This window comes from Zingiber officinale, chromosome 6A (assembly GCF_018446385.1).
Source record: "Zingiber officinale cultivar Zhangliang chromosome 6A, Zo_v1.1, whole genome shotgun sequence".
Classification (NCBI taxonomy): Eukaryota; Viridiplantae; Streptophyta; class Magnoliopsida; order Zingiberales; family Zingiberaceae; genus Zingiber; species Zingiber officinale.
In genome coordinates, this window is record NC_055997.1 from 144995904 (window position 1) to 145009488 (window position 13585).

A 13585-nucleotide genomic window follows, 5' to 3' on the forward strand; every position below is an offset into this window, starting at 1 on the left:
AGGAATAATTTATAGGACTGATTAAATAAACAATCAAATTATATGTTGTGTAGGTTAATGTTTATGCAAATAAATCTAACTGAAATTTCGAGATTAAAATAAAGGCGCTTTAAAAAATATGCGCATCTAAGGAATCGAAACCTAGTCAATAATTATGGGTATAGATACATTAAATCTAGGGGTGAATCTAAAATTTGAAATTAACATAGCGTAATATAAACCATCTACTACTTTCCAAAAATTGTCCCAACACACTTATCAAAGACATCAACATAATCTTAAACACTTGAATAATTAAAAAAAAAGAAAAAAAAAGACTAAATTAGCATTTATAGTCACTACATGAAATTACATGCAATTAGATTACTAATTTGTGCTATTCTACCCCATGAAATTTCATTTGTTCATCAAACTCACAAACATGCAACTACCAACATAAAGTTCTTCTGTAATCTATCTTTCATTGAGTATATATAATGGAAAGGGGGAAAAAAATCAAGGGTAGGATATGAAAACAGATTGTTAAAAAAAAAAAAAAATTGTAGCTTGTCCTTGATGATACTACAAATTGAAAAATTCTAGAATTCTCCAGAGCAAAAAAGAACTCTTTACTACAATAAAAATCAGTCACAGATACATGTGAATGAATTAAATAGGAACCGTGAAATTTCTCTAATCAAAAGAAATTCAATGTTCTTTTAAATTTTCTAACTCTTGATGATAGATTCTATGTTCATAATTTTAATAATTTTTCTTTCAATATATATCATTAGCGAGTCTGAAAGAAAAGCATCATCTCTTTTACTCTGAAACCTTATTTTCACGATATTCATATTAGAAAATGATCATTTTGTAGTAGTAGTGAAAATCAAAAAAGTAAACACAAATATGATCACTCTAAAAATGAAGTTTTATGTAACAGATTTGTTAGTTTTCATTGATCATTGACATAATTTTGAAATAGTTAACAATTTTTTGTAGTCAGGTCCTTTCACAATATTATGTGGGGAATCTTGTGAATGATCGGCTAGAAAAGGGGGTTGAATAGTCGATGCCCCAATTCAATAGCTTCCTACATATTCGTTAGTGTGCAAGCGGAAATACAATACTAATATGAATATGAAAGCTAAAGAACAAGCAAACAAATTGACACGCCGATGTAACGTGGTTCGGAGATAACTTACTCCTACTCCACGATTGTCCGTAAGGTAGACGATCACTCAATCAGTCAGTAGATTAGTCTCCGGCAAACTCCGGCTAGCTCAAGCCTCCTTGTGGATGAAGAAACCTCACCACAACACTCACCAAGACCTCTTGGATTACAAGGAACTCTTTAAGCACTTGTTGACTACTAATTAAGGTTAATCACCACTAATTTCATCAACCTTAATCAAGCTTCCAAGCTTTGATTATATAGGGTGCAGGTTGAAAACCCCCGCCTAACAATCAACTGGTGAAAGTGTCAGTCAACTGCCCTCTGTTGAGATTCGACCGTTACAACTCAACGGCTCGATACCAGTCAACTGTCATTTCCATCAGTCGACTGGTACCCCAGGTACAGTCTCTCAGCACTCAGACTCTCACCCCTTATGGCTCACTTGACTCTTTGTTGCAGCCTTGACCTCTTACCTTCAAGTCTACTTCCTTTGGCTCACATCTCTCGGATGCATCTAAGCCCGCGGCTTGTCCCCAATGTCATCATTCGCGTATGCCTCGAAGTCGCTTCCCTCGGCCCTTGTCCTTACTGTTTTGTCCACGGTCCCTCATATGCTCTATACTTCACCGGACCTGAAGCAATCAAGTTGAGTCATATGTGTATCCTGCAAATATGCATACTCACATACACATATCAAATACAAGGTGAACCTAACTTAAACTCTTTGCTCAAACACCAAAACACATGGTCGCACGGATCATTGGGATTACTCCAACATATTATACTCATAAATGCTTCAATTGCATCTCCAATTACTCTTTATCATCTCTTGTAAAATTTTGGGCATAAATTTTTTCAACTAATTTACATGTATCTGCAACTCTGAAAGATTTCACAACATTTTAAGGATTTAAGGCATTACTAAGATTAAGCAATTCCATATCATCATCACTAAAGCGTCCATTAATTTCTTGCAACTATAAATCTATTGAGGCATAAAAGAGGCCAACTTGAAAATAATGCTCAATGATGAAATTGACTTGAAAAATACGAGCTCGACCTTATCTGCTAATATATAGAGCATTGAAATCAGGAATATCAATATTTCGAAATTCACAAAAAAATTTCACTTGTATAAGTAAATCATTCCTCCTGTTATCCCTCATTTGTTGAAGTAAATTCTTGGTAGATAATACAAGTTCCATTGTATTTATAATATCCTGAGACTTACTTTGTAAAGTTTGATAAAGGATATCTGTGATCCACATGATCTCTTTCATAAGATATAAGATGAATACAAAATCAAAAGAAGTCATTCCATCATAAACAGATGTTACATCTGCTCGTTGAGAAGGAAGTTCTTCATCCATAACCTTGAACAATACCATACACGATACACCATTGTATTTGTAATATACCGGGACTTACTTTGTAAAGCCTGATAAATGATATCTGTGATCCACATAATCTCTTTCATAAGATATAAGATGAATACAAAATCAAAAGAAGTTATTCCATCATAAACAGATGTTACATCTTCTTGTTGAGAAGGAAGTTCATCATCCATAACCTTGAGCAATACCATACAAGATACACTAAACATCTTAATTAGGTCTTTCAATGATCTCAAATGAGAGCTCCAATATGTATCAGTAGCTCGGTGTAAAGTACCTATCTGATTAAGTCCATACCCTGTCTCAAGTTCATTAATAACAATCAAATATGCAATGTCATCCGCATGAGCATTCTTCAATTCATCATTATGCTTACATGAAGAACCAACAATATTAACTATAAAAGTTAATCTATCAAAAAATTGATGAATAGGTGTCACATTTTTTGATGCTGCAACTAAAATCAATTATAATCGATGAGCATAACAATAAACACTTCTAAAATCTTTTATTATCAAAGCTTGCAATCCATTAAACTCACTCCTCATATTACTATCACCATCATAGTCTTGTCCTCTAATATTTTGAACATCAAAATTATAGTAAGCCAAAGCAGAATAGAAAGCATCCTTTAAAGTCAAAGCCTAATATTAGATACATGAACAAGTCCAAAAAAACGCTCTTAAATGAATCCAGTAGTATCCACGAACCTCAATACTATAGACATTTGCTCTCTTCTTGGCTCATCTTGGGCTTCATCAACAATTATGCAATACTTGACAACTCCAATTTCTTCACGGATTGCATTTTTTACTCTCACTGAAAGCACATAAAGTATTTGTTTCTGAATATCGTGACTTGTATACTTGGCATTTTTTGGAGCCTTTGCAATTACCTTTAAAAGTTCATCATTGTACATTGTTAGCACATCCAAAAATTCAAGGAAATTACTACAATTAGATGAACTAGATTTCTCATCATGGTCTCTAAAGGGAATTCCTTGAAGTGCAAGCAACAATACCACATGTATGTGAACCTTTAACCGAAGACTATTAGTTGCAACTTGTTCATCATTAAAATTGTCAAATCTCCTTTATATATGTTATGGTTGATTCATCAAATCCTCACATGCCTTTTCAGCATTACGATGAAGTGAAGATAAATTATCTTTCTCTATATGGCCCAGAAAGCACAGACTTTTCCATTTCGAACTTTCTTCCAATTATCAAATTCATCAATAGTAAATGTAGTTTGATTTGAGTATCTTGATGGTAAAGATAAAACATGGAAAACAATATGCTTTATCTTTAACTGGTAAATATTCCAACCAGGAAATTGTTCTTATCGAGTAGACTGAAATTTTCAAGGGCGCTTAATATTTTTATTTAATGGATATTCTTGAAGAATAGGTTGATATACCTTCAAATTTAAATAAACTCGACGAATCTCTTCTCATTAGTTAGGATGATATTCCCAAATTTGTTGACATAATCCTGGATCACACTCTAAAGAATCGAGATAAACCTTTTCAGTTTTTGCATTTTTGAATCATTTATGAGGAGTTTCAGATGAAAGATCATTGTTATCTGATCTTGTTGATGGGGCTATAGAAGTAGTTGAATCAAGTTCATTTACTCTCTTCATTTGAAAAAACATATCAATCGTAACGGTTTTTTTTCATTTGCAATATATGAAACCTTTACGAATGAAAAACTCAAATTATTTTAAATAAGTGAATAATAATTAATAATAATGTTAAACTAGTGAATAATAGCAACATCATAAAAAACACCATGCTTTTTATCATTTCATCAAATATTAAATCAATAATAAAGAATTTCAACTTCACCTACTTAACTACTTAAACACTTTAATTTCTAAAATCATAACTTGTAAGATTTTATTGAAATATCTAAGATTAATCATTTCAATAGAGGAGAAATAAAAAAAACTTAAGGAATCTCATAAAAAAAAGAGAAAAAAAAACAAATAAAATCAAGCAATCTAGTAAAATTATGAACTTTACCATTAGAAAGAAGCTATAAATCATAACAATGTAGAGATCTATATGTTACTTCAATGCCATGGGCCCACGGTAGCTAATTAGGATCATTGAATATTGATGGATCATGGATACCAATTAACAATTACAATATAATATTAGCATGTCACGTCAGCATATGTGTGCATATATTATAGGTGAAAAAAATTTTATGGAGGATCATATAAATTGTAAAGCAACCTTCAATAATTCAAGTTCAACTTCAAGTGCAACTGTGCAAGTCTGCAACTCTGCAAGATTGAATGCCAAACAACTGGACAAGTTCACAAGGAGGAGGAGGGCCATGTAATATTAAGATTTTTTTCCTTGCAAAATTTATGAATTTGGTCTTTCGGTATTTATCTTCGTGTTCTTCTGGCCTCATTCATAAAGGTTCAAGGTATAAATATGTTCAATGTTCATAGAATCATAGTGGGGTAGAACTGTAGAAATGAATATAAAAATTGGAAACATCAAAAAAAAAATTTCTTTTTCTTTTTCTCTTCTTAGTTTTAAGGGTTTCAAAATCCTAAGACTAAAGTCTAAGGAGTAAGGAGTAAAATGAAAGTGCACCTTACTCTCGAATTGGGCTTGAGAACGTTCTTGTCGCACTCGCACAAGACCTCCACACAACATTCAGTGATTTCGCAGGCTACGAAGACACCTAAACCACCAAGCGACGAAAGTGAGTAGATTGTCATGGCATGCCACCGACTCTAATAGTATTGCTAATAATGTGTACACGTGGACTAGGGGGTTGTGCCCCCCTGGTCCATGTGTAAATCCGCCCCTAATTGGGTCGAATAATAAAGGTGAGAAAGAATAAAGACCATTGTTGCAAATATTATAACTTATGAGAAGTTGGTGTAGAAAATAAGAAATGGAAACGGTGGTACTAGATCAAGGACATTTCTTGATTTACAAAGAGGGAGAATCTTTGTACCTATAGAAGATGGTCGACAAAGATAATTGTTGAAGAAAACTCATGACCCACAATAGGTTAATCATCTAAGTATCGAAAGGATGCTTACTCTTTGGCCCGTTCTTATATTTGGCCTTAGATGGAAAATGATGTAGATGCTTATGTGAAAACTTAGCGAAAGAAGGAAGTAGAATTACTCTAACCACCCATTCCCGAAAAACCTTCGGTTTTGATTTCCATAGACTTTATCTGTGGGTTTCCAAAGATTAATAGCATGTCTTCTATCATGGTGTCAATGGACAGATTCTCAAAATATGTTGTGTTTATTGCGGCTCCTTTGGCTTGCCATTATTGCTGTTGAACTCTTTTATCAGAATGTGGTAATATTTTTTGATTTACCTAATGACATTGTGAATGATAGAAATACAAGGTTTATTGGGAGATTTTAGATTTTTTTTATTCAATATGATGAGAATTAATCTTAAATTCTCCATTGTAAATCATCTGTAAATTGATGGACAAACTGAAAGAATAAACCATTTACTTGAAGAGTACTTGCAGCACTATGTTATAGCAAGTCAAAAAAATTGACTAGAGTTATTAGACTACATAATTCTACTACAATTTACACAAATTCTCAACCACTAAGAGGAATCCCTATGAGATAGTGTTGGGAGAGTAGCCAATAACTCCTACATAGATAGTCAAATAAAAATCTAAAGGAAAATATCTTATAACATATAAATATGCAAAGAAAAAACAAGAGTTGCTTTAGAATCCCAAGACAGTTAGAATTTTTTATTAGGGATAAAGTCTTGCTAAAACTTATTCCTCAAATTTGGAGCAGCATCAGTAGTAAGGCTATTCATAGAGGATTAATTTTAAAGTATGATGGACATTTCAAGATTGTGGAGAAGGTTAGTAATATGACGTATAGGTTGAATTTATTTGAAAGGCTTAAAGTTTACCCTACGTCCCTTGTAAATTTTTTCAAGAACAAATCCATTGAGAAATAGTGCCAAGAGAGCTCCACCGATTGTGAGAAAGCAATTTGCAGATGATATTAAAGAACTCTTAGATCACAGAACCTTCGAAATGTAAAAAAAAAAAAACGAATTCTGCTAAATCCGCCGAACCAAGCTTAGGCCTTTGATAGGGTGTAAGCCATTTGTACATGCGAGATGACACTTGATAGAATTGTACAATGCTTTAAAAAGGGATGCCTGTGGAAATCCGCAGTCCACTTTATAATTGCAAATAGAAAAGGTTACATGCAGGCCTTCTGGCCTGAAACAAGTGTGACATTTGATGGAGCAAATGAATCTAAATGAGATTTCGAGATTAAAATAAACGTATGCCAAATGAGATTAAAATAAAGGTGTGCTTAGAAACTGCGCATCCAGGGAATCGAACCCTGGTCAGTACCGTGGGAGGGTACTATGATACCACTACACCAGATGCGCTTGTTAATGTAATTCGACACAATAATAATATATAATTATTAATTAAAATTGTTTCATAAATATTATGTAATAATATAATAGGTTAAAATTAATTACATCTATAATTGTGATGTTAACCATTTTTTATCATTATTTAATACTTAATAAACCGTTGAGATCCTTGCGAATCAAATGATCATTTTGCATACATTAGTAGAAATTAATGGTCCCCATTTATAAAATAGATAAGGACTATTAATTTCTATCAATACATATAAATAAATTATTTCCTGATCCATAAAATGTAGATCAAAGAATCTGACCTCTCAACAAAAATACATTTCTAAAACTAATGTATTCGTTATTTAAATAATACTATATATTTAATTGAAGATTACCGTATCATTCTGCCTGATGCACACGAAGATTGTACTTAAGGAACTAATTAACATTCATCCAGAGTCCTCATTTCATATCCGACTTATTGTGCACGCTCCCTACATGTCAACCCAAAATTAATTTTTTACTTTTGACTTATATTAATATTATCATACATAAACACATATTTTATTTTTTAAAATAAAATTTAATTTAATCCTAAAATTTATTAAATCTTAAATTAAGATCAATCCCAATCTGATTTAAAAATTTTTAATATGAAAATTCTTGAATTTGAATTCTACCTTAATACGGTAATAAAGAGAGATCCACTAAGTACAGGTCATATAACGGAGGTAGCAGCTAATGTGGAGATCAAAGTCAAGGAAATCACCGGTAAAGGGTCAGACATTGAGGGGCCAAGTGGATCTATCTTGTAGTGGTCGATCGGGTATGTATTGTCCGATCGGCAAAGGGTCGGTTCAAGCGAAGCGCCCGTTCAACCAAGATCATCAGACGGTCGTCACAAAACAGAGGAGCATGCGTGTGACCGGAGCGTTAGTCTGGTCGGACGGAAACAAACTATGGAGATCTGTCGCCACGCTGAGGAGCAGCCAAGTTCGGCAGAGCGGAGGAGTACTTAGCTGAGCAGCTATGCCGCTCGACCCAGTAGATGGATCGCTAACGCATTCTTCGGGGAGATAGTGTTAGATCATTGGGCAAACAATCTGTTGCTGGAGATATACGGAGTATTAACAGAATTTAAATACTCGAATTAAATTCAACTTACAATAGAGATGACCTGAGTGGATAATTTTAGGCTGCCAGCCAAGGCTGGTTTCTGTTACGTACAGAAGAGTGGACTGAGTCGCCGAGCGACCAGATCAGCCGAGCAACATGTCTGTGTTACCGATCGGGTGAGCTGCAGGTCTGCGTTGCATAGCGACTTGAGAAGGTATGCAGAGCGACAAAGCAGGTTTGCAGAGTGACAGAGCAGGTTTGAGGAGCGACAAAGTAGGTCCGCAAAGCAGGTCTTGATAGAGCAGTCTGTAGAGCGACAGAGCAGGTCTTGACAGAGCAGTCTGCAAAGCGATAGGGCAGGTCTTGACAGAGCAGTCTGCAGAGCGATAAGGTAGGTCTTGACAGAGCAGTCTGCAGAGCGACAGGGCAGGTCTTGACAGAGCATGTCTTGCCAGAGCAGGTCTTGACAGAGCAGTCTGTAGAGCGACAGAGCAGATTTGTAGAGCAGGTCTTGATAGATCTGGCGAAAGGTAGACCGGGCGAGTAGACAAGTCTGGGGAGAGGCAGACAGGTCTGGCAAAAGGCAAACCGAGCGAGCAGACAGGTCGGGCAAACAGACTGGCCGACCGTGCGAGTGTTGGTGCAGCGGGGCCGGCAAGAGAGGAGAGGTGAATTGTCTGCAATAAGAAAATACCCTCCTCGATCTTTTAACTCTAAAATAACAATAATAAAATAATAACAAATAAAATAAAAGAAACGGAAAATAAGAGACTCAACAATTTGACTTGGTTACAACCTAGATGGTTGTTAATTCAAGGTGGTTGAACAGCACACTAAGAATCTTCTTCTCTAAAGGCAGAGAAGCCTTTTACACACTTAGAGGGCTCAAAAGTTGCTAGGAAATTGAATATTAAGTTAAATGAATAATTCCTAACTCCAGAGGCCTTTATATAACTCTTGGAAATCTTATCTCGAGTCTTGAGGGCACCTCCAAGGGGATAAGCGGATAAAACTTTATCCGCGCGCAAACGGACGAATTGACCCAGTTGAGGGCGCCCTCAAGCTGAGAGGCAGAGGCACCTCCAACGACTGTTGAGGGCACCTCCAGCTGCTTTCCTAGCATTTCTTCATCTTCTCTTTAGCTTCCGAAGTTTTGATTGCTTGAATGATTGCGGTCAACCGAAATAGGGCTCACCCGAACCCAATTTCCGGCCTTCTCCTTGAGTTGGCTTCCGCCATGGCTTCTCGTCCCTCAAACGTCGTGCACGTTCTTCTCGTCTACCGATGTACTCTTCCACAGCTCTTTCTTCCTTCGTACGCACCGAGCCCGTCGGCTCCCTTCCCGTGTCGTCCTTCTCGCTAGCTGCGTCTTCCGCTCGACTTCCTACGCTCCTAAGCTCCTGCACACTTAGACACAGGGATCAAAATCAAACAGGACCTAACCTAATTTGGTTGATCACATCAAAACAACCACGGGGACCAACAATCTCCCCCTTTTTGATGTGCATCAACCCAAGTTCAAGTTAGGAAAAAAACATACAAGAAGTAATTTAAAGAAATTACTATGCTAACATTTTAAGCATAAAGATTACAATAATATAATTTATAATTTTCTAAAAAAAATATTAACTTGTTCCTATATAAAAAATTTAAGTACCAATTTTTAAAAAATATTAACTCCCCCTAAACTTGTTTCTATCTCTCCCCCTTTGATCACAGCAAAAATGGGGTAGGAATTTTTCAAAATAAATTCTAAGTTAACAAAGAACTCTAACCTTTAGGCAATTTAAACAAAATATTTTTGAGAAATTTCTCAAAAAAAAATGATAAAAAAAACTTGTTAAAGCATTGTCTAATTTCGATTTTCATGCTTTATCAGTAAGTTAATTAAACATTTTATTTCAATATTTTGGCTTCTAGGCAGCGGCGAGACACTAGATCTTCTTGGTTATTGGAGAAACAACCACTTTCTTATATAAAGCCTCATAAATAAATTAATTGTTTAATTTTTATTGCTGAAAGCGCTAACTTACAAAGATTTAATCTAGAAAAGATTTTGGAACCCAGTATAGGTTCCTTCCTATTGGATTAATTGTTAGAGTGTATACTAAAAGTCTAGCTTTTGTAAACATTTATTTTGAAATAAAGAATCACATTGGTCAAATGTCTACATTTATATGCTAAGTGTAATTGTTCAATTAATTTATATTGTAGGTAACATGGTGTGTGGTGTCACATACAGAAGATCATGTTATCAATTCCTTATAAATTATAAATAGTAGCTCACGACTAAGATGGATAGGAACAAACCATTGGAATAGTCGTAGTGTAATTTGATATTAGTTTATCTTGACTATAAAATTACACCAGTACACTCTGAGTATATTGAGCATGACTATTTAATGTAAGTTTTTTTTATACTGACTTCATAAAACAACAAGACCTTTGTTATTATGGAAGTGTGTGCTCTTAATCATGATATAATAATAAACACATATACTCAATATTCATTTCTTTAATTTATCAAAGGGTGTGATTTAGTTCGATAAATCAATAGACCCGATAAGTTGTAAATGGTATTATTTATATGATATGTTGTTGATTATAGAATGAAACTGTGTCCTAGTAATCTAGGTTGATGATGTCCCTAAGAGGAGCTCATAAGGATTGTCATGTAAACCCTGCAGGTGGAGTCTGGTGGACTTAGTCCGACATGACGATAAGGTTGAGTGGTACTACTCTTGGAGCTAGATATTAATTAAGTGAGTTGTCAGTAACTCATTTAATTAATGAGCATTTTATATCTTAAACACAGGGAGATTAACACACTCATGATAAGAACGAGCTCATATAGTAATATGGGATTGGTGTGGTAGTTCAATAATAACTCTTTAGTGGAATGAGATATTATTGATGAACTCGAGTTGGGTATTTGGAGCGAACACGAGAAGCTCAAGTTCATCAGGAGACCAAAACCAATTTCTCCTCTCGGTCCCTGTCGTAGCCTCTTATTTATAAAGTCTTATACCCACCTATACTCACCTTCTTACCCATCCTTAGGTGGTCGACCAAGTTTAGCTTGGAGCCCAAGCTAGGGCCGGCCAAACCAAGGTTAGATGGGTCAAGTAGGTGGCCGACCATAGCTTGAACCCAAGCTTAGGTGGTCGACCACAATAAATTAAAAGGATTTTATTTTTTAAAATCTTTCTTATGTGGAAGCCATGGTTTTAAAAAGAGAGTTTAAAATTTAAATCTTTCCTTTTATAGTTTTCTACAAAAGATTAAGAGAAAGGTTTGATATCTTTCCTTATTTGTAGTTAAAAGGAAGATTTTAATTTTTGATAAAATTTTCCTTTTTGTAACTATCCTCATGATTTTAAAAGAGAATTTTAAAATTTAAATCTTTCCTTTTATAGTTTATACAAAAGATTAAGAGAAAAAATTTGATATCTTTCCTTATTTGTAGATTGAAAGGAAGATTTTAATTTTAGAGAAAATTTTCCTTTTTGTAAATCATCCACATGTTTTAATAGAGAGATTTTAATTTATAAAAGTTTCTTTTTATGACCAACCATGAAGGGAATTTTTAAAAGAGAAATTTTTATTTAAAAATTTTCAAAAACAAATTAGGAAGTTTTAATTTTGTGTTTAAAACTTTCCTTCCTTGGAGGATTTGATATGGCCGGCCACATTGATAGAGAAAAGGAAATTTTTTTAGTTAATTAAAATTTTCTTTTCAATGGCAAGGAGAATAAGGAAGTTTTTATTAAACTTTCCTTATTTGCTAAGACCAAGGAATATAAAAGAGAGGGTAGAGGTGCCTCACCTCACAAGAACATACATCTAGTATTCCTCTCTTCTCTTCCTTGTGGTGGCCGACCCTCTCTTCTTCCTCTTCCCCTTTTCTTCTTTCTTGGCCGGCAGCATCAACTCTCTAGGAGACCCTTGGTGGCCGGATTTTGCTTGGAGAAGAAGTAGAGAAAGGATGCTTTGTTTCTTTGCATCCCTTGGAACTTGGTTGGTGGCCGAAGACCTTCATCTCTAGGAGATTCTTGGTGGCTGAAACTTGTAAGGAGAAGAAGGAGGCTTGGGTGGATTCTCATCTCGATAGATCGTCGCCCAAACGACGTCCGAGATAAGAAGAGGAATACGACAGAAGATCGTGAGGTCTATAAGCTATAAAAGGTATAACTAGTTATTAGTTTCTGCATCATAACTAGTTCATCCTTTTATTTAGATCTTGAAATACCAAACACAAGAGACTAATGAATCTAGTTAATCGAATTTATTTTTTTGATTTTGTGTTTCTTTTATTTTTTGAACTTGTAATTCGATTATTCTTTTTGGTTAACCCTAGGGTTACTATAAGGAAATTAAATATTAAATTTCCTTGAAAGGCTTTGTTTAGGAAGTGATGGATGCTCCCATACCCAAGAAGGCATAGTGCCTCGTCATGTTTAACCTGGAAGCCGATCACTGATATTAATATGTAATTGAATTTGTAACATGGGGGGGGGGGGATTTGGATCAATAATGTTAAGAATCGTTTGCGATCCAAGTCTTAAACCACTAAGAATAGATAAGTTGAATTTGAAATCAATAATGTTAAGTTCTATTTACGATTCCAAATTTAATTTTTAAAGAATACAATAGGTTGTTAGGAATGGTTCAGGACTTGTACAAAATTTTTGTACAGGGGAACCGGTACAATATTCCGAGTAGCAACCAACATTAATCAAGTATTTAGGAGGTATACAACTTTTGGGAACTTTTCTAAGTTGTCCCTGATGTTTTCTAATATACCAATTCAACTTTCTATAAATTCTAAGCTTTGATTTTTGAAATTTGTTTGGTTTAAAGCATGCATCAGTTTTTAGATTTTCAATTTGCATTTTCAAATTATCATTTTTTTATTTTAAATTATCTAACATTAATTTTAAATCAGCAATTTCTTTTTCTAATTTTACTAAGTCTTTTGAAAGAATTTTGATAAAATGAAAAGACTGTTTAGGGGTTAGAGTACGTACCTTACTCACCTCTATTTCTGATGCTCCCCTTTTATCGTAGCTTTCTTCTAATGATCCTCCCCCTTCATCTATGCTCATCTCTGAGCTGGTTTCTTCTTCAATTTGATGGTTGGCCATCAATGGTACTCCTGAGAAGGCTTCGACTTTTGATTCGGAGGATGATGATTCATCCCAGGTAGCCTTCAGACTCTTGCGTTTAGAGGGCGTCGGTCTTTGAGACTTCTCCTTGCCCATTTTCTTTAATTTTAAGCAGTCATCCTTGATGTGCCCTTCTTCGTTGCAATTGTAGCATCAGACCATCCTTCTGTTGCGTTGATGCTTTCTCGACTGCGACCTAAATTTATTAGTCTTAATAAATCAAGTACGCAGCGGAAGAGAAAAATTGAAGCAACGCTAACAAACCAATTTTACTTGGTTCGGAGTCTTCGCCGACTCCTACTCCAAGGCCCACACTTGAGAGTGCTTTCGTTAGGAAATCACTAAT

The 13585-nt window shown here is 34.8% G+C and overlaps 1 non-coding gene across 1 annotated transcript; it reads right to left on the bottom strand.

Moving 5' to 3' along the window:
• Positions 1-6905: 6905 nt before the first annotated feature.
• TRNAG-CCC lies at positions 6906-6976 on the bottom strand. The gene has a single exon. It is a non-coding gene; the product is annotated as a tRNA-Gly (tRNA).
• Positions 6977-13585: the final 6609 nt, after the last annotated feature.